The sequence below is a fragment of the Parasteatoda tepidariorum genome, chromosome X1, assembly GCF_043381705.1.
Source record: "Parasteatoda tepidariorum isolate YZ-2023 chromosome X1, CAS_Ptep_4.0, whole genome shotgun sequence".
Lineage (NCBI taxonomy): Eukaryota > Metazoa > Arthropoda > Arachnida > Araneae > Theridiidae > Parasteatoda > Parasteatoda tepidariorum.
This window is the reverse complement of record NC_092214.1, coordinates 77,027,185-77,050,691: the sequence shown is the minus strand read 5'-3', so window position 1 is coordinate 77,050,691 and position 23,507 is coordinate 77,027,185. Positions and strand designations below refer to the sequence as shown.

Sequence of the window (23,507 nt, the reverse complement as noted above, 5' to 3'; positions counted from 1 at the left end):
AAATTTTAGTAAATGGGGGCCCAAAAACGGCTATGCCTAGGGCCTACGAAAGGTATAATCCGGCTCTGCCTGGGACTTAAGCCATAGCCACGGAGAGTCAAGGCCTCTCAGTAGATTTGTGACGTCATCCTCTGAAGTGTTAGCGAAGCATAAGATAAAGCAGTATTTAGATTTGTATTAAGAGAAAACTATAATAAATAGTTCAAACTTTTGAGTGACGTAATATATTTTTGCTTTGGCTAATTTAATAGCACTTAAATGCTTTTTAAGTGGTGAATTTTTAACTTTTTAAGTTACTTATAAAGTTATAACTCAATAAAATGAACATGTAGGACTGCTTGATGCTTTTCAATAAATGAATAGAAATGAAGAAATAGAATTGGAAAAGAAATAAAGAAATAAAATTCTATTCATTCAAATGAATGAATAGAAATGAAAGAAATAAAATTTAATAAGAAATTTTTTACTTTTAATTTTTAAATCTTGATTCAACATAACTATTTTTAATAACAAAAGAATAAACTTTATTTATGTGTATAATTTATTATTTTCTAATATGTAATTAAATATTAGATTTAATCATATGAAAATAAGAAATGATACATAAGGAAATGGATACGAGACAAATAAAAATATGTTATATCATGACAGAAACGAGACAAATAAAGAAATAATAGTTTTTTTGGCACATTCATAAGATTTTCATTTTAAAATAAGTTCTAAAGAATTCTTTCAGAATCTTATGATATACATTCAAATTCTAAGTGGAAATGATATAAACATAAATACTGCAATTATTTACATGTAAATGACGCGTATAATATTCAAATAGTACAAAATAATTTTGTTAAGTAATAATTACATAGTAATGATTATAAAGTAATAATAATAAAAATATTATAAGTAATTTAGCAAAGTATTTCGATCATTAAGATTGTAAAACTTTAAAATAGTATTTATTATTTTCAAAAATAAATATATCTTTATTTACGATAAAAAAGTAAACTATTTTCAAATATTAAGTTTTTCTAACATATAATAAATTCATTGATGACAATCTTTCTCATGAGATTTGTTAAAAAAATATCCAAAAATAGAGATTCCTCTGGAAAATTATTAGTATAATGTAGTATTATTAGTATAATATTCTGAGCAGAAATTGTTCAATAATTAAAAAAATTTATTCACTGAAAAAGGCAAGAAAATATCGAATATTATTTATGTACTGCATTTGAAATTGTCTACAAGTTTTTGTTAAATCGTAATTTTTAAAAAAAAATCAGGATAAAACAAAAAATAAAAGCATTTATTAAAATTATTTTTCCTGTCACTCAATGAGATACATCTCATTAATATATTTTATATAAGATACATTTCAATGAATATNTTTTGTTAAATCGTAATTTTTAAAAAAAAATCAGGATAAAACAAAAAATAAAAGCATTTATTAAAATTATTTTTCCTGTCACTCAATAAGATACATCTCATTAATATATTTTATATAAGATACATTTCAATGAATATTCTTACGAATATGCAATGCTTATTTATCTATTAGAACAATTTCTACAGTTTTGTGCAAAACCGAAAAAAAATATACATAATTATATGTACATCGAATGCACGCATGTAACATGCTTTAAAAAGTTTAATAATTTTTAAAAAGCTTATAAAACGCACTATTTTACGAAGTAGATTAGGCTGATTCTAAAAAAAATTATTACTTTAACAGAATTCGCATTCAAATAACATGCAAACACCAAAAAAAAAAACGATGCACGTGAAAAAATGTTCGTCTTTGCTTTAAAAATAACTGCCTTTTTGTCAAAAAATGCACATCGATTTATAAAAAACGTAGACAGAAAGATAAATTATTTTTTTAAAGTGTTATTTGAAAATTTTATTCAAGTAATAAATTATTTTTCAACACTTTTAACAATGTTTAGTTAATGTGACGCATTAAAATTAAATTATAATTTTTAATAACAAATTATAAAAGAGCAAAAAATTTTTTTTTAAGGTATCAGCATAAGATATCACAAAAACAATTAATCTGTATTCGAAAGATTCATACCATATGAAGCATGAACAACAGTTTCATTAATATTCATTTAAATAATAACACACAAAAATTAAAATGGCTAACAATGAATTAAATTCCTTTTTTATTAATTTGATTTAATGTATCGGAGTTTTTTTGCTTTCAAGTATGAATATCTATGAAATTTTACTCATATGATCGTAAGCTATCGTTAAGAATAAATAAGCTTTAAATGCCAATCAACAGTGTTATTAATTTTTCTTTCTTTTAAAAGTATAACTAAAGCTTTTTTACTAGTTTTTTTAAATAATAAAAATGTTAACTCTTTAATGACATCTTATATGTGTTTATATAAACATTTAAACAGTACAAATGATGTTTAAATTTGTTTTATTTCAAATCTAAGAGTTTTGCAAAAGTACCAATGTCTTGCTAGTTTCATATTCTAATATTCGCTAACAATAAACAATACCTAAAGCAATGTAATTCTCAAATACAACTTATTTCATTATTTAATTAAAAAGCTTATTATTAAGTCCGCAAAAACGAATATTAAAACATGAAAGAAAAATAACACTTACTCGACTATAAACGGTTATTTGATAACTGTCTTCCTTGATGGAATTAATCCATTTTTTTTAAAATTTCCTCTCTTTTCGGAAACGGAAATCTAAATACTGATACTTTAGGCTCATTTTTGTAGTTCCCTTTACATCTTGGAACTACACACGCATATGGCATTGTTAAAAGTTGTAAAATAATGCAACATATATTCTTTTAAAATCGTTCAAAAAGACACATCCGACGGACAAACGAGACTGATAGTTAATGAAGGACAAATATTTGAAATTGGCAGCTATTCGCATATCACCACAGTATGTGACGTCACTAAAAGACCTTGATGATCTTGTGGTGACCCATAACTATTTTTCCTTTTCTTTATGCGTCAATCACAATTTTCACGAAGTGAAATTTTTAATTTGAAACTGAAACCCAAAATTGGGAACTGAAACTAAAATCTGTCTATCAAAATTCTAATCCAATAATATAATTTCTCAAATTAAATCTAGCCAATCATTGCACATTAAAGGTGTGGCTAGTTCATTTCTCTGGTGAGATCCGAACCGAACACAGCATCTTTTCTCTGCTAAAACTCATTGCAAACGGACGTGTAGTCCTATCTCTCATAATCTAATTATTTTGCCGTAGCGTATATGTTTGTGATGTGGTTAATAAAATCTTAATGTTTAACCTGTAAACCTTCTGATACTTTAAGAGTACCTACACACCAAAATACCATAATCTCAACGGCCTTATTTCTCGGTGGCTATGATTAAGCATGCCACTGCAGTTTGAAGACAACTGAGCAACAGTTTGCAAGTTTTACAAAATTTGAAAATTGAAATTTAATTTTTTTATATTTTCGATCCCAACACTCGAATACGCCATCTGGGGAGAAGACCGGTTCCATGTCTAGAGCTTCACCTCTTTTCTCTCCTCCTCTGCTCAGATGTATGGGAATGTATTATGATGTTATGATTTCTCCTTCCATAATATTTTTCGCAATTATATTGCGAAATGTGCAGAAATATATTTTAAAATTTTCATGAGGCTTGCTTTAAACACTATGCTTAATTCAATTTTGAGTTTCACATAACTTCTAAGCTTAAAAAAATGAATCAGTTTGAAAGTCAAGACACAAACTAACGTACTTTCAACTCTCATGACACACGCTAATAGTGAAAGCATGCCTTGTGTTGCTATAAGTAAGGAGTTCTGCTATGCATCATCTATAGCCCATTTCAATCGCCAATAATAAATGTTTATCAGTACAACATTTTCCGAAAAATTTATCCATATGTTCAATAACTATGTCAATTTATATAAGGAATGTACGGAATTAATAGTTTCAACTTCATAGCAATTTGGCCGTAGCTAGAGCAAATCTTTATAGAAGACCTTTCGAGTTAAAGTTAAGATTGCACAAGAAGATAACTATGAAATTTTATTATGGTAGACGCCGTGCTATCGGATAGGGGTTTATAGGGTCCACTTAGATCTGGAAATATTGTACAAAAAAAAAAGCAGAAACGAACAAAAGTCAAAAGATTTTCAAGAATTTCAAAATTCAAAGAACAAGATTTTCAAAAATTTAGGAGAGTCGGGGAATGATAAGCATATGACAAACATGAGTGCTTCCAACAACCAATTGCTATTTGAAACATTGGGTGGGAACATAGTGTTCAAAAAAGTAAAGTTAAATCGTGGATCATATCCATGTAAATAAAATCGTAAGAAAGAGCAATATTTTTGATGGTGATCTTTGAGAGAGTGGAAAAAGCAAAAAGTGAAATTAATATTAAGGAATTCAAACTTTCGACAGCTGTACTGCCTAATTTGGACCATATTTTCCGAATTGCGGCTACCTATATAGTTTGATTTCCAGAATTCAATTCGTTAAAACTGTATATTTATTCAGAGAAAGTACGTTTTCGTGTCTGATTCCTTAACTTAAAATATTTTATGCACTAATTAATTAGCTTATTTGAATTTAAGCTCTCGAACCATTAAGATTGAGTCTTTAGTACATGAAAATCCGTCCATGATGATTAAATCAAAGGTTATTAACGTGTTCGCCTTTTTATTTTGGGCACTACACACAGTATCATTTAGGCAGGTTCACTGGTTATTTTGCTATATTTTAAGAAATTTATGCTCATCAATATATGCCTTTTGTAACATGACAAACATTTAATATGTAGTCTAGTTTATTTCAAGCATGCTTTTTAAATATCGTTATTGCTGTGTATCTTCGGAATCAAAGTCAAAAATGAATTTAAAACCAACGTAGTCAAGGTAATAAATGAATAATAAGGTAATTTAGAATTCAATAACTTGCCCACGCCAGAGCTGAATTTAGATTTAAGAAAATAGAAACTGGCTTTAAAATTTTAAATCTAGTGACAATTGTTATTCGACCTTTCTTAATTATTCAATCCAATAGAAATTACTTCTTATTTCTTTGTTCTTCTTTTCGTAATTTTAACCATGGTGTTTTATGAAATTTTTAGTCTTTGCTATATTTACTTTTGAAGTCTTATATTATTTCATGGAATTTTTTAAAAATTTTAATAGTAAAATTTCAACATTAAAAAATGTTAAAATATGTTCGCAAAAAAAGGAAAAACCCCGCAAAACAATAACTTTTGATTTAATGATCGGAATTTCACGTACTAGGACTCACCGAATAGTTCACGGGGTTAATCCCAAATATGCTGCTAATTACTTTATGCAGACGATATTTTAAGTTACGGAATCAGGCACATAGACGTCTGCATAAACAAGCCTTTTTTTACCGATTTGGAGTTTTTATCCTCTAAGTAGAGGGGGTAGTAGCAATCTGGAAAACATGCTCTCAACAGTATTGTTAGTAGAGTGGTCCAAAGTTTGGAACCCTTAATACTTTTTGCGTATTTCACTACATCTCTAAAATTTTTTTAATGACTTGTAATATTTTTGCTCGTTTTTTTTCTTCGTTTTCTTAAGACAACGCCATAGAAAATATAATTTTTAATAGTTATTAATTATTTTTTTATTATTTTCTTTAATAATATAAAACAATAGTGAATTGTAAGGAAGGTATACAGCTTTTTTATATCATTTTAATGGTAATTAAATGGTAAAATACAAAATTTGAATGAATAGTTTATGAGAAATAAAATTTTAAAGAAATCGCATATTTAAAATATGTTTTCTGAGGAATTATTCGAAAAATTTTGTATAAATTTTGTATTTTGCGATGTAAAATTGCAATCTATAAAATTATGAAAAAATTGTACCCCTTACAATTCAAATTTTTTTAACTATTATCATTAAGGAGGAACAACACACTAGAAGGCTGTATGAAAAATGGATTTTTTTAATAAATTTTGAAGCAATTATAATAAAATTAATCCAGAGTATGCGCATTGTGTGCTAGTTTCTAAAAAATAAGCCAACTCGATGGAGATTCAAAATGTGGTCTCAATTCAGATTAAGGAACGGTTATCTGTAAGAGTTTGACGTGTACCCTGGAAAGAAAAAAGAAACTGAATATGGGCTTAATGCATCAGTATCAGTTGTCAATCAAAGTTGATAGGCATTTGTGCCAAACTGTTCTTTAGCAATTTTTTTTTTTTTACAAATTCTGAGTTGCTAAAGATTCTTAACACTAGAAAGACTGAAACTTAGTATATACCTATATTGCCCAAAAGCAGTCAAAATGACAGGATTGTAAAAGAATAAATTATATGTAAAGAAAATTGTTTAAAACTAACTTTTAAAATTTTTTATATTCTTTACAGTTATATAACAAGTTATTAGTAAATATTAACAATAAAAAGATTATATGTTGTGCAAAATTCTAAGAAATTGCATCATTATATACATCATTTTTCTAATTGAAGTTAAAAGCATTCAAAATGACTTCCTTAGGCAATCTAGTGTTAAAGGTATTTGCTTGTGGTACCATTCAGTGTGATCGAAAGCATTTACCAACAGATTTTAAAAAAAAGATAGAATCGGGGTAAAATCGACTGCAGACAATCAGAAGGAATATACATCACCAAATAGATGGATCAGTCCTGCTCTTTTTGATGATTAGAAGGCCTGATGATACGGTGACAATCAAAGGCAGAAAAAAGGGTAAAGTGGAAAAGAAAAATGTTCATACAAGAATATAACAATTTCATAAGTGGAGTTGATATCATGGACCAAAAGAAAGTTTCTTATGGGATTGGTACCGGCTTCAGTTATAAGTATTATTTACGTCCATTTCATGACATATTGGATACTGCTGCAAATAACGCTTATATTATTTTCAAAAAATTGAACTCAACACAGAAAGTTTAAAGTATTACCTTTCGGTGAAAAATTTCACTAATATTGAAAGGTGATTATTTCATCAGAAAACACCCGTTACACTCATATTTAAATCGTCATTGCACAGATCAAGTTAGGGCACACTATGAAAACTTAATGAGACTTTTGTCAAATACATCAGAGGTAAGGACGAGATACAAAAACTGTTCGCAAATTTTTTAGAAAAACGAACAAATATATTTTGCATTTTCTTAAAATGTATTTCTGTCTAACAACTAATAACAATTGTTTTAAGAAATTCCATGAAAAATAAACTGTGTGTATTGAAAATATTTATGTTATTTGCTTGATTTTTGTCCTTAAACTTAATTAATATCAATTTTTTTTATCTACTTTCCTCCTTTTCTAGATGAAGATTAGGACACCGATGTCTAGTAAAGATTTTTATCATTTACGCACACCGGTAGTCCTTGAAGATTTTATTTTTAGCGTCGATAGGGACGCCGGTATGCATCATGCTGTATTTATATGAACCATGCCTGTATGCACTAGGCTGCTGTATATGTACCATGCTATAAATATAACTATAAATTATTGAATTCATAACTATAAATTATTGAAATGCTAAATATGCTATTTTTTTCTTATTTTAAACAAAATTAAATCTAAATAATGAAAAATTAAGAAAAATTTGTTTATTGAAAATTCTGTGACAAAGGGTTAAAAAAATAGAATATATTTATATATATATATATATATATATATATATACGTATATGATACTATTCCATATTCCATTTAACCAGTAAATTTAGCTATTTTCTTTATCATTTTATTTATTTTTATTTCTTAAAAAAGTAATTGAAACCTAAAAAACAATAAAAAAAAATAATTAAAAGAAAATGTTGAATTAACTAGCGTTCAGTGACTATACATTAGCAGCTTTATTGTCTACGCCGGTGAAATGGAAAACTACCAAAAATAAAAATAAATTGTTATTTTTGTCATAATGATCGATAAAGATATATAATCTATAATTTAAAATTCGTTTCTTCCTCGGAATCGTAAGAATTTTAATTAAATGGATTTGGTTCGGCAATATATTATAGATTTATAATTTTGAATAATAAAATGGATTATGTATTTAATCATAAAATGGTTGTGCACCGATCGTGTTTAAAATTCTTTAAAATCTACTAATGGAAATGCTTTCCTGGAAATTCAATTCCTTGAAAATGCTTCAAATTGGAAACTGGATTCTCCATAGGAAATAGAAAGTACATCGTTATTATTTCAAGAAGAATAATGGTCTATATTTAGTCTCGTGGCCTGAAGTAGTTGTCCTTTCCTTTTTAATCGATAGTCCTTTTTAAGAAAAGAAAAAAACAGCTACAGGTGTCTCAGGAAATTCTTTTCCCGACTTATTCTGCATCATTCAAAATGAATTCCAATTTTATTTTTCAGCGATATATTCTTGTGGAAATATAATTTCCTCAAATATTACTATTTCTGCAATATTGGAGTTTTATGATTTTTTTTCTTAATAAATAAATTAATATAAGTTAATGGTAATGCATATGGTAAAAATAAAAACATTTTGTTCTATAAATATATTAGAAAAATATAAAAACGGGATAAAAAAAAATACGAATATTGAAATGAAAATTGAAGAAATGCAGAAAAGAAATGTATTCTTTAAAAAAATTATGAAATGACTTTTCATTTGACATGAAATTTTTTTTAAAAAAAGAAATATCTTTAATAAAATATAATTATATCAAATAGCTATCTATATTATTAAATTTATCAATGCTACTTTTCTGCTTGGTGCATGAATTAGAGTAAAATCAATATGAAACATTATTTTTATTTATTTCACTTAAAAAATTAAAAGCATTTCTAAGAACACAATTTTTGATTTATTGGATATCCAGGTGACAATCCGACCCTCTTGACCCCCATTGAGGGTGCTCATGTTCAGTTTGAAATAAAAAATGTGCAATATCGTTAAGTACATTGAAAATACTTATTAGTTTTAAATATTTTGGAATGTATACAGGGTGTTCGTTAAGATTACCTTTAAAATTTATTTTTATAGTCTTAATCAAGAATGAAAATATTAAAGTATACACAATTAGAGTTGTAAATTATTATTCAAGTGAGACAAAAACAAAATCGATATAGAAATTAGAAAAGTTACAGTAGAAAAAAGCGGGTATAATAAACATCAAGCAGGTTTAATGGGAGATTAAAAGGTTTCAACTCCTCTCTGTTTCCTCCCGCAACTAAATCTGTCTTGTTGCTTATTACTTTCGACCCCTGGTACGGTGATTTATCAGTTTTCGAAAGCATTTTTTATTTCTCTTTCCTTGAATATTAATCTGCAACTGCCAATGTGTATACTTTTGGTTTTCAATTTTGTTAAGTATTTAAAAGTACATAAAGGCAGTCCTTAAAGAACACCCTGTATATTATATTTTTATATACATTTGAGATAATTCGGTGGAAAAAGTTATCATTTTTGTTATTGGTTCATGAGGTCCTAACTTTCCTCAGCTCCTTTAAGAAGGCTCTACTTTTAAAGAAATAACTTTAGGGATGTAAAATTTCTAGAAAATAAATAACTAGAATTTCAATTAATTCTGCTATGCGGAGATCATCCTAATGCGATCTGTTATGATTATGGATACTGAGAAACGATCAAAGATTCACTGAAACGTGATGCTTTGTAGGAATCAATAGTACCTAGAATAAGTGGGCGATAAATGCTAGCTGAAATAAGTAAATTATTTTTAAAATTTTCGATGCATTTATTTATTTAAAATAGTACTATATATTTAAGTTTTATAATTATTTTTTGATTGGCAGCTTAATTATTGATATCATCATCATTATTAAAAATGAATTTAAAATACAATCTGCATATTCACGACAAATTTTAAAGAATTTATGTCATAGTGCTCAAAATAACTCGGTTGTTACGCATTCTAACTGTTAGAGGTGAAAATAAGCATTATCATTATTTTTATTGGCTTATAAATCTTTGAAACATCTGTCTGTTTTAGTGTTACTCCTACCACAATCCACAAGATTCTAAATAAGTACAACTGACAATGTGTAACAAAAATTTTGTTACGAAGTAACTTTATCACAATATTAAATCAAACGAAATTACATGTCATTAAATTTTTCGAATTTGTTTTTATTTTAAATTACAAAAAAATCTTTTTTTATGACTTAATTATAATAGCTCTGTTTCGATTACCAAGATAAAAGCTATAAATATATTACAAAAAGAGTCTGCTGCTCCATGCAAGAGTTTATATCTATCTCTCTCTCTCAATATATATATATATATATATTTAAGTTTCAACAGTTAAATTCTTATGCAATTTCAGGATTAGAAATGCAAATTTGTTTTTTACTTCATTGTATAGAATTTGACTATTTATAATACCATGAGGAAAAAACTGAAATCGGCTGAATCGGCTACGAAGGATTCGATGGGACGATGTTGAAAAATATTGTTTCCTGGGAAACAAGACTAAAGTTTGGAAATTTCCTGTTGTTTCGAATGCAACTAGATAATATCAGCAAGCCTGTTTGGTGAAGCCAAGTGAATTTAAAGCAGAAGGTGCGTTTCTTGTTTTTCAGTAGAGCTATCTATGGGAGGATTCATTCATGCATCCATTGATTCTTCCACAGATTGTAATTTTGACCTGAATCAGAGAACGATCAATCTCCAATTCAGGACCCCCAGAGGTATCGAATTGTTATAGGAACTTGGTGGACTTTGTGACTCGACAGATTTAACATGCAGTCTTCGGCTGGTGGGGATCAAACTCACGACGTCTTGGACATTGCCTACCAGGCTAATAATTCGGTAGTGGTTAATATAATCGGAAAGTATGGATATTGAAAATATAATCGGAATGTATGAACATTGGAAGAGATTTTTTAAATACTATTTAAAAAAGCTTCCTAAAAATGCAAAAAATTTTGCGTGATGTCATACATTGCTTAAAGTTTTAAATATTTGAAAAGAAAGGATCTTATTATTTTTTAACGTTTCTTTGTTGTAGCATGAAGTGTCAAGAGTGAAGTTTTTAAAATGTTTGTTTGGAAATGAATTCGATGTTTAGTTTCTGTCTTTTATGTTTTTTTAGTGCTTATCTCAAAACTTCAAATGCTTTCATATAATGCAATTAAAAAAAAAAAGGAAAAAAATCATGGTGAATTTGAATATTCTGTGTTCAAAGTTTTACATTAAAGAAAATAACTTTTCTTCTTGAAATCTCCAGAATAAAGTTTAAAAGTGTTTGTTCGAAAATTAATTCAATGTTTACATTTTTTCATTTAATATTTATTTCGCACTTTGTATCTCGATACTTAAAATGAATAAAACGTAAAACAAAATTTTTAAATTGTGACGACTGTTCATATTTTCAATTTTATATATTTCAAATATTGAATATTGAGACAATATTTTGAATTTTAAGTCGAAATGTATGATGTTAAATTTTTAAATAGTGCGGATAAAATTTGAAGATGTTATCGAGCTCGCCGTTAGAAGATTAGGGATGATTTTTACGCCATTCATAGAACAATGGCTTAGATTCACAAATTTTCCTGCTATTAGTTAGAGATGTACCAGGTCCTAAAATTTTGCCGGATTCAGGAACCCGGTAAAAATTGAATCTTCTACCTGACCTATTCCGGGAACCCTGAAATTTTTTTATTTGTTACCCAGCCGATAAAGTTTCCGGTGAAATTTAGATTTACTACTTGACTGGCTCCAAGTAACCGGCTGGATATTTAAACGTTTATGCAAAATGATATAAAAATCATATAATTTTCCATCGAATCAATATTTTTGAGATATGGCTCTAAGGAAATAATTTATCATTATTTAGAAAAAAAATGACAAAAGTTTTTAATAAGCTAATCTAATTAACTCTTGCAACATTTTAAAATAGTCTAAACAAATTGTAATAAATTGAAAGTAATAAATATGAATACGTGACATTATGTGCTTATAGTTTAATACATTAATTCAGATAAGAAAATTCTGCTAAACGGAAACCGTAATTCTTCAAAATGGAAACAATAACTTTTTTATTTAACTTTTTTAAATTATTCCTTTTTTTTTAGTTTTCATATTTTGGAATTTTATATCATGAGCCGAAAAAAATTTTGTACTTTATTCTCTGACATTTATTTACGATAATTAGAACAGCCATTTAAACAAAGAGAGTGCTTCGTCATTCAATGAGTCCTGCCCTTACCATTAACCTACTGCCACAATGGCCGATTACCCAGACATGGGAAGGCAGGTAGTATGGTCAGGAAGATCTCCATATTAAAGTATAAACTATATGATATTTTGAAGTGTTGGGACGCTCTACCTGGCCTGCAATGTCCAAAACATTGACATCGGAGGCTTTATGGTGTGAGACTTTTTGCTAAATGACCACACATTCCTCCCTCAAAATGGAATCCCATGTCTTTGAAGAGGTACTGTGACTAGTTCTATTTAAAAGTGGACGACAACTTGTGTCCATACAGAGCTTATCTGATCGAAAATTTTGCAGAAAGATTTTTACCTGTAGTATTTCATAATCAGATTTTCAGGCCTGAACTTAATAAAACGTGTTTGGAATGCTCTGACAACTATCCAAGGTTTGGAATAGCTTTGCTGAACAATTGGAGCAATTGTCACAGGAACTCTTAAACCGCCTTATTTTCAGCATGGAATAACGATATAAAGTCTGATAATCTGTTAGAGGAGACCATACTTAACTGTTCATACATATTTTATTTTATAACCGTCCTTGAACAGCCAACCTAATTTTTCGGAAATACGACTACTAATGTTTAATTCCGCAGCCTTGTAATTTTGAATCCAATCCAGAAGACAAGGGATCTCCTGGATCAAGTATTAGGAGAAATATGCCCTCGTTGAGGACTTTTTGATGGAACTAACACACTTTTGTGTTACATGAAGAGGAAAACTGCAAAAACCTCCAACAATTAGCCTGACGGCAAAGGGGCTCTAACCCATGATCCGTTTACAACTAAGCATATTTTACGTCAGCAATGTGATCGGTGGAACTCGTATCGACCAGTCATCACTGGGTGTCGAACCCAGTCACCACATTGGAAAGCAAACGCTCTATCCCCTGAGCCATCGTAGCTCGTTTCCTGCATAGTTTTATATTTAATTTTGTTAACCATCGCTGAACAACCGACCCAATTTTGGGAGTACGTACGACTACCAATGTTTAATTCCGTAGCCTTGTTATTTTGATACAATCCAGAAGGCTAGGGAACAAGTACTGGGAATAATTTGCCTTCGTGGTGAACTTTTTGATGGAACTAACCCACATTAGCTTTACTCGGAGAGGAAAACCTGCCACAGTCTGTCCGACGGCAAGAGGACTCTAACCACTTTGAGTGAAGCATCCGTGAAATCCATCTTAGAGTAAAATTCATTTTTACCGAAATATATTATACAGTAATTTTTACAATAATATTTATTTAAACTGAGCGATTTAGTGATTTTACGGTAATTATTACTGTAAAAATTACGGTATATCATATTTTCTGTTGCGCAACATGTTTCGGTAAAAATGAATTTTACGGTAAAAAGTACCGAGTACCCGAATGCCAGTAATTTTTACCGTCATTTCATCCGGAGTTTTTACAGTGCAGTATTTCTCGTAATATGCCGTACTTGTTATATCAAGCTTTTACTGTATTTTGTAGGGCTTTATGATGCATTTATTTAGATATTTAAAATGAAAACATATTTAAAATGAAAGCATGAGAAAATCTTATACACAATTTTTTATTATTTTTTATTATCAAGTTGAATTTTAAAATTATCGAAATATTAGAAAAATTCTCCTTCAGAGACAACTGAGAAAAGTAAGAATAAAGAAATAACTAGTGAAACGCAATATTTTTTCCTCTAATTCAATAATTTTCAATAATTTTTATATTCCAAAGACAGTACAGATTTTTAACTTTTCTGCAGATTTTAGAATAGGCTTTAGTAATCGAATTTTTGATATTTTGAGTTCAAAGTTGACATTAATATTTCTTCATCCAAAATTGCAGGTTAATTACTGTAAAAAGATATTAATTAGACCAAAATGGCAGATCAATTGTATTTCAAATGTATCAATTAAAAAAAGAAGTATGTAAGAATAAAAATAGGTTTATCAGCTATAGTATCAAAGTTTTATTTCTCGTATTATACTAAGTAGATTTTTGTCTTATGGAGTAGGTATGCAGATAATTAATAATAGAAACGAGAATTAAATAAATTCAAATGTATAAAAATATATTTAAGCATTTATTCTTGAATATGCAGTCCCTGCCCATATTATTAGACTCTATGCAAAATTATAATTATCAGGTGATACGATACAGCTGTATTGTTTTTACCCGGGTTTACTCTCCTGTATCAATTGGTTAACATTGTAATTCAATGCGTTAAAAATAAATACAAATAGGAAGTTTATAAGTCTATAAAAAATCTCCTGAATAAAAACCCATTACATGTATGTGTAAATATAAAAGTATTACTCGTGCAAATCATGTAATTATTAAAAAACTACAATGAGTCTAATAATTTGATTATAATATTCTAATATAATGCTTGATATAATAAATACTCTATATTTGTATAATATATTGTCTAATTTATCCTATCGTCAAATTTACATTATATATCATCTAATTTAACCAATTGATACATTAACTTAAACAAGTACATACCGGTTTCAGTCACATAAAAATAATAAAGTTGTATAGTATCACCTGATAATTAAGATTTTACATAGAATCTTATAGTGCGTCTAATAATTTTGCCTGGGACTGTATGCAATTTTTGTAGAGAACGAAAAATAAAAGAAAAATTGGAACACCTAAATAACTTTTGAGTTACTGGTCTTGAAAATACAAATTCAATTATAATGAAAAATTTATTCTGAGTTTAGTAAAATGTAGATTTGGTAAAATTGCCCCCAGCAATTCTTCTTTCAGTCAATTCAGCTTTGATTTATATTTGATTTAAGTGTTTTAGGCTAAGTATTTTGAAATATAGATGCTAAGCAATTTGCTATTAGTTCTTACATTTTTATTAATGTAAAATAATTATCTTAAGATTGAAAACGATGAAGTATATATAGATATAAGCAAACTTAAGAAAATATCAAAAGCTGGGGAAAATTTTATGAAATGTAGTGTACAAAAATATTTTACAATAATTAACTTCATAAAGGGTAGCTTTAAAGAATTTACTTCATAAAAGGTTGGAAAATGATATCAAAACATAATAATCTAAACCCGAACTGCAATTACTTTTTAAGAATGGATATTTAAAAAAATCTCTAGATCGAGAATTCGTTCACGTAGCTTTGAAATAAAAGATGAATTTTATTTTCACAGTAATCGTCATCGTATTCTGTTAAAGTTTAAAGAATAAATATAAAATCGATTATTTCAATTTGAAACAAACAGATATATCAGGTTCTAATCGAAAAATAAAATGGTAAAGTTTCCAGTAGTTTAATTTAAATGTTATTGGCTCAAACGATTTTGTTTTCATCACAGTTTATTTTTTTACACCGTATGCAAAATATTTCGTTCGGCAAATCGTTTTACATTAAATAGCTGGTTAACAGCTTTGCGAGATTTGGCGAATGTTCTAGTCGGATCAATTTTTTCCGGGAATTTTATCCTTTTTTTCTTTTAATTCAAACTGCTTCAATCTTTTCACAAAATATTCCATGAATGGTGCTATGAAAGATAATTTCATTTTGTCAGTTAAGCAGTTCTTGGTACTCTTTTCATGTTGATTTTATAATTCGAAGTTATTTATTTCTTTTTCTCGGAGTATTTCTCTGGAGAATATCATTTTTCTTTCTCTAGTTTTTTTTTTAATTCATCTATTGCTGAGAGAACTCATGATTAAGGATGTTTTCATCAAAATTTCGCATCTGACAGGTATTTTTCGTCCAAATTTTTTTTTTCTGGACAACCACATGCTCCCTCATTCACTCATCTGTTGGTCCAGCGACTGCGCGAAGATTCAGCTGCAACCAATGGGAGTGGATGTTCGAAATTCCTATCTCTGTGCATCTGCTGAAGGTCCGTTTTAAGATAGCGCAGGCATGGAAGGAGCGCACAATTTTCTGTGCATTCATCCAGTGTTAGTTTCATTCTCTGTTTCGGCGCTCCAAACTTAATCGCAGAAGGTAAGCATGCTTATTTCTCAACTTTTTCTACCGTCTAATCATAACAAGTTCTCTTCTTAATAGAATTGTATTATTTTTTGTTCTTTTTCATAAAATTTTCGATTGGATGCCGAGAAACAGGTTTTTCTTAAAAAAAATTGTTAGAATATTTTGATATAGTTATTTTTTGGTATAAATTAAGAAATTTTGCTATTGCCCGGTGGACACTTGTAGCATTTTTAACAGTGGTCACTTTTTAAAACATCTGGCCATTTTTTCAAAAATTGAAGGGATAAAAGAAGCCTGATGATATTAACAACGTAAGGCATTTGCTTTGAAAATTTTTTAAAATTATGATTCATTTCTCAGGTGAAGAAAAATTTTAAGAAGCAAGTGTGAAATAAACTAATTTTAAGAATATCATAAAATGTTTATAATAATCCCATAACCATTAAGAATAATACTAATACGCGTAAATTAATTTATTCTAATTATTACATATTCTGGAATTTACTCCATAATATATGTGTATTCTCTAATTCTCTTATAATATATATGTAATAATAGTCTAATAAATAATTCTAATATGTGTAAATGCACATGATATGCATTTTTGACGAAAAAAGTGGCTATCGGGTGGCAGACAATATTTTTTTTTAATATCTCCATTTGTTACATGCAGTAGCTGGTGGTGACCGTTAATTTTACGCTTTAGTTTTTTGACACAAAAACGTAATGTTTAGTTAAAAAAATTCTTAGCTCAAAAAAGTTGTACAAAGTAAAATTTTGGAGCCTGTTAAAATAACATCGTTTTAATTTGCAGCAACCTCAATATGATGTTGAGTTGAATTATAAATTGCTGTTCTTAAACTTGGTTACATGATATTAAGCTTGAACAGAAACTTAGTCCAGTTTAACGCATTCTTTATTTTTTTATTTGATACTTAAAAAAACATGTTTTTCTTTAAAAAAAGTGTTAAAGCATTTTTATTTAAATGGTTTCTTTGATATAAAACAATGCTGTTCAATTTAAAAAAAAGTAAAAAGAAAACGCAAAAACGTAATGTTTAGTTAAAAAAAATAAATTCTTAGCTTAAAAGAACTGTTAAAAATATTGGAGCCTGTTAGATCATGATATCGCTTAAATTTGCAGCAACCTTAATATGGTGCTGAATTGAATCGTAAATTGCTGTTCTTAAACTTGGTTATCTGATATTAAGGTCAAGCTTGAACAGAAACTTGGTTCAGTTTAATGTGTTATTAAACTTTTTGTTTAATACTTAAAAACATGTTATTTTTTAAAAAAATGTTAAAGCATTTTTATTTAAATGGTTTCTTTGATACAAAACTATGATGTTCAATTAAAAACAAATCTTATCTTAAAAGTGCTTTTAGAAATTTTGGAGCCTGTTAGACCATGATATCACTTAAATTTGCAGCAACCTTAATACACTGTATAACAAAAAAATCGACGCTCCAAGAAGGAGTAGTCCGATTGAAACGAAAATTGGTGGATAGGAAGACAATGTACAGAATAGTAAATGATTAAAATTTCAGAACAATTGAATAATTTATTGCAGAGTTACAGTAACAAGTTCAATAAGGTGTTGACCCGCCTCTAGCCTGGATACAAGCTGCCACACGGCGTGGCATAGACCGATAAAGCTCCCGGATGGTCTCTTGCGGTATTTCCTGCCAAATTCGATCCAATTGTCGAACGAGGTCATCAACATTCCGTGCCAGATGTAATCGCCTTCCCATCATATCCCAGACATGCTCGATGGGAGAGAGATCTGGTGATCTGGAAGGCCAAGGAAGAGTTTGACAAGCTTGCAGACAGTTCATAGCAACACGTGCCGTATGTGGTCTGTCATTGCCCTGCTGAAAAACCCAGCCTAGGGTGCTGCAAAAGAAACGGTAGCAAAACATGTCTTACGATGTAGTCGACGTATCGCTGTGCAGTAAGTGTACCTCTAATGACGACCAAAGGGGTCCGGCTGTCAAAGGAAATGGCACCCCAGACCATAATGCCTTGTTGAGGGCCGGTGTGGCGTGCAATAGTGAAGGCAGGATCCGCCCCTCTGCCCTGTGCGTCTCCAAGCACGTCTTCGATGATCGTCAGGACAAGTTGGAAGCGGGATTCGTCGATAAAGACTATACGTCCCCAGTCGGCATCATTCCAGCCTGATCGAGCGTCGATTTTGCGCGTCTTAGTGCGTTTTTAGTGCGTCGATTTTTTTGTTATAGAGTGTATGATGATGAGTTGAACCGCATTTCGCACTTCTTAAACTTGATTACATGATATTAAGGTGAAACTTGAATGGAAACAAGATTCCGTTTAACGTCTATTTGAACTTATCAGCAATATTACGTCGTATTATGGTTTAAATTACCTATATTATGGTTTAAAGTTGAACCAATTTTTGTAAGAGTTTATTGTTAAATTATTTACAATTTGAAAAAAACAATTGAATACTTGAAGGAAAATGACAATTTTTTATGCTAAAAAAAGACCGAAAATAAAACGTAATTTAAATGAATTGTTGTTAGAAAAATGTTTAGATGCAAAGAAGTTTAAATTCCATAAACATCATTTTAATTGATATATGGGCTAGTCTCGTAAAATGTCTTGCATGAAAGATAATAATTTCAAATAAATTGTTAATTAATTTTGAAAAAATCAACAGCGACTTAGAGTAAGAATATTTTTGCAAATAAATTTTGTATTTTAGCGAAAGTTAATTAGCTACTTACGAAACCTTATCACGTAAACAAGCTCATTTCTTACGTAATTCTTTCTTTTGAATTATCATTATTAATTTTTTTTTCTTTAAGTAATGTTTTACTGGATATTATTATAGGCTTTCTTTTTTTAAGAAAAGTTCAAAATAGAGGGATTTTGATGCATTTTTTGTAAAAACATATTGTTTATCAAACAGGGATTTACAAGTTGGGTTGCATTATTTATAATGTGAAAGTGGTATTTGTATTTTTTTTAACGACTGAATATTTTCGTTACAATAAGACAAGTACGAGAAGAACGGGTAAAGTGGCTACTTTAAGTTTTAGTGGATTTTTGATACCATTCCTTCCCAATTAACAAAGTTATTAAAATCAATCCAGCGTACTATTAATTTGCTTAAAATTCTTGTAATTTATTAAAATTATTTCATTTTGAGACATACGTGTGTAAGTAAAAAATAGTGAAAAACTTACCATGTAATAACACGTTGTAAATATCAGCTCATGAAGCTAATCTACTTAATGAAAATTCTTTTGTGACTTATTGCATATACTGTTAGGTAATAAATTCATTTCGATTTTCACTCTTGTCTCTTTTCTTCACTGCACTTTTAGAATTTTTATTCTAAAATAATGGTGAAATAACCATAAACAGTCTATCCATCCAATTAATCGTAAGGTTTATGACGAAGAATATTTTTCATCTCGACAGTTTTGAAACCGTTCACCACAAGTCTGGTTAAAAAAATCATGAATACAAAACTATACAGTTTTTTAGCCATTTACAATTAGCATGGTTTCAAAACCGTGAAAAAGAAATTTAACTTGACATTAGAGACTGTTTATGGTGCTTTTATCTGCGCTTGAATGAGAATATCGTTTTTTATCAGCCCAGGGATACATAGTGGGGAGTGCAATACATTCATGTACGGAATTGAATGGAGGAAATATTGTGGTGTCAACGCTGGGACTCGAACCCCCGTTCTGTCGGTCATGAGATTGACAGATTAGCCCTTTCGGCTATAGAATGTTCCCATCTGCTAGGAACTAAGTGGTTTCATGAGGTGGGTCTAGTTGGTGCGTTAATGTTATGGTGCGTAATTTAGGTTGTTTAACCGTATTAAGTGAAAGCAGTTAATAGACGGTTTTTACCACAGTTAAGTTTGAATACCATCTTATTTATGGTTATTTGACAGTTTTGCTTGAATGTGGTAAAATAAAAAAATTCATTGAACCATTTTTTCCGAGAAGTCTCTAACAGTTTGAAGATAAAAGTATGATCAAAACTACCAGAATATGGTAAAGCTTACCTTGTTTTTTTTGTTCCATGGGAACACTAAAAACTACGGTGATTTTCTCCCTAGCATTTTGGTAATGACCAATGTAAAAATTACAAGTCAAATATGTTTATATCAACGCTCTGTTTGGTAATAAATTTGGTAAATTGAAAGAATACACTAATGAGCAAACAATTTTATTCCACAGTTATAATGATTAAAAATTATCAGAATTCTAATTTTATTTTAATCAAGAGTATTTCTATCATGCAAATAGGTTTTTTTGCCACAACTTCTTTTGCAGTGCACTGTCCAAAAGTTGACAAAAAATAGTCTATGATATAATGAACAAATAGTTTTTTTTAACCTAAAATTTATTTTTTTAAAGAAATAAACAGTGTTTAATCTTTAATAAATCTAGAATGCAGTTAATATTTTCGTTTAATGTTAACTGTCAAGTATAAAGTTTATAAAAGATCCCTTGTAGACGCCGTAAATAACTAATAAATTCCTTGTCTACAATCTAAAATATAATATAATAATATATAATTCTAATAAATCATTCCATTATAAATTAAAGTCCAAATTTTGTATGGAAGGAATATGAAATACTATATTTGTTGATTAATGTCTCGAAAATATTCCATTACACTATATTTCTTAAAATGTTAGCAGATAAAAATCTTTAATATAACAATATAGTTAATAATTTTAATTAGCTACCTATTTTGTTAATGAGATTTTAAGGAAGACGAATAAATAAAAGAGTGTAACTTAATATCGGCAAACAATTAATGGAAGAAGAAGCACCCTTTTCTAAAAGATATGCTAATTGGAGAAGAATATGTCTCAGTGTATTTGTAACGATTCAAAAGAATATGATTCTGCTTTATTTTTCGTATTCAAACATTTTACTCTGTAATTTGTGATTTAAATAGGAAATCTTTGAAAGTGAATATTTTGTTATTTAAAAGCAATTTTAATGTTTTTCTTTTTATATAAAGTATACATCATTACATATTTACCGTAGGTATGGTACAAATATAACATAGAAGCAAAAGCGTAGCTTATCCTTTTCCAACAGTTTACTATGTTCTTTCCGATTGAAGTCGAGATTGTTTGACAATGGATGCAATAATTTTGAAGCAATGTAATTTGATTGTTTTCATTTGAAGCATTTGGTTTCACAATCAGTTTAAATTATTATTATTTCTCAAGACTAATTCACTGCCTTTTTTTGTTGCCATTTTTATGCTTATTGTGGAAATAACTTTTTTGTTTTTAGTATCGTGGAAGAAAAGTTAAAACGTGGTTTAAAGTACAGATATTGTGATTCAGCACTGAATCGAATTTTCTGAAGGTATATAATCGTTAATTGCTTGGAAACACTTTTCAAATTTTATTCTAAAATTATGGTAAAATAAGCAGCAGTAAATATGATTAAAAAAATATTCATGCAACATGATTAGATAAAACTAGTTAATTCACTTCTCATTTTAAAAATAATGATTGTAATAATAATTCTGTGTAGAACATAAAGATTTTTTACTTATTTATTTGAGCCAATATTAAAACGTTTTTCAAATGAAAAAAAGTTTTAAATTAATAAATGAATAAGAAAAATATAGTATAATATATGGCGTAAAAAATAGATTTTGCAAATATATATTTCTGGGAAAAAGTCATCAAAAGTGTATTTAGCATAAAAAAATTTTAAAATTGATATCAATAAATCGAAGAAAAAATNAAAAATATAGTATAATATATGGCGTAAAAAATAGATTTTGCAAATATATATTTCTGGGAAAAAGTCATCGTATTCATGTTTTCAGGTTCTAAGACTATAGTCCATCAGTTTCGTCAATAAATGAACAATGGATTTAAAAAAGTTGAAGCATTATATGGTCAAAAAAGCTTAACAGTCACTTGCACTTGCAGTGTATTTAGCATAAAAAAATTTTAAAATTGATATCAATAAATCGAAGAAAAAATTGAATGGAAGAAATTCAAAGTATATTTTCGTTTATTTTTTAAAAATTTTATGTTACTTTTTTTATTGAAATAAGACAGATAAATATATATTTTTTATTAAAAAAAAGTGAGTTACAAAAGGGTAAAAATCGTTTGCACTCTTTTTTATTAAAAAATATGACTAGAATTATATAAACAAAAAGGAATAACCATCGCCGGCGCTTAACAAAGCAGTTCTAAGTATATTTAGCATAAAATGTTAAAATTTAAATGAATAAATTACAGAAATTGAAAAAAAGGGAAAAGATTTGAAACGTAATCTTTTTTTTAATTTTATAAATTTCTTGTTATTTTTTTATCGAAAAGAAATAGACAAGCATTTTCTTTTTAATTTAAAAAAAAGTCAGTAACAAAAGGGTCAAAATCATTTGAACCCTTATTTTTTTTATTAAAAATGACCAGTTTATAAATTTTTATTTTATAGATATAATGTTAACGTATAAAATTTTCTAATCAGTTGTCAATTCCGTATTCTCTAACTTCTACTTATAAAATTCCTACACAAGTTCGATAACCACAATCCTATATGAATTTCGCAGCATTCGCATTAATTCGTATTTCTCTTTAAACCAATAATTCTGGAAATATCGTTTCAACTTACGAACAAAATGCTGTTAACATACTGGACACAAAAGCAACTGTTTAATTTCGAATTGAAATGAGAAGAATTAAATTTGTAGATTGAAAAGGCTTGAACTATTTAATCTCTTAACAATTTGGTCTCAAAATCCATATTCCCTCGCCAACAGTCTAATTTGGTATGATTTATATTTTACCCAACTATTCTATTTTCAATTATTTAAATTTATTTATGCGTTGCAGCGAACAATTATTAAATTCAAAGCGATGAGTGAAGTCAGCAGAATTATAGTTCAATGTAAATTTGAGAGCTCGTATAAGATCGATGTTTTGTCATAAATCTATTTTGTGAATGTTGAACGTTATTTGTTTCGCGAGCTTTGCGAAGAAAAACATAATAGGAAAATGTTAATGTAAATGTTAGAAAATGTTGAAAAACATATTAGCAAATTTTTTTAATTGAACNATGAATATAATTACACCCCTCATTCTGTAACTCAATTTCCTCCTGCTTATTTAATGTATGGAAAATTACCTTGTGATTCTCTTGTAAATCAAAATATTTATCCTCCAGTTGATGAAGCAAGAAAAATAGCTGTTCAAAATACCCAAGAGTTTTTTAAGAAAACCAAAATTCGTTATGACACTCATTTTTTGGAACCTAATTTTAAAGTTAATGATTTAGTAATATTTACGAAGAATTCCGTTATCCTAACACTAGGAAATTAAGTTCACC

The 23,507-nt window shown here is 28.5% G+C and overlaps 1 protein-coding gene across 1 annotated transcript in view; it reads left to right on the top strand.

Moving 5' to 3' along the window:
• The first annotated feature begins 15,664 nt into the window (after positions 1–15,664).
• The window catches only part of LOC107443169 (uncharacterized), a 295,578-nt gene continuing 287,735 nt past the window's right edge, over positions 15,665–23,507 (top strand). Inside the window, exon 1 of the mRNA XM_071187585.1 lies at positions 15,665–16,163. The gene's annotated coding sequence lies outside the window, so the exon portion shown is untranslated. The remainder of the gene's footprint in view (positions 16,164–23,507) is intronic.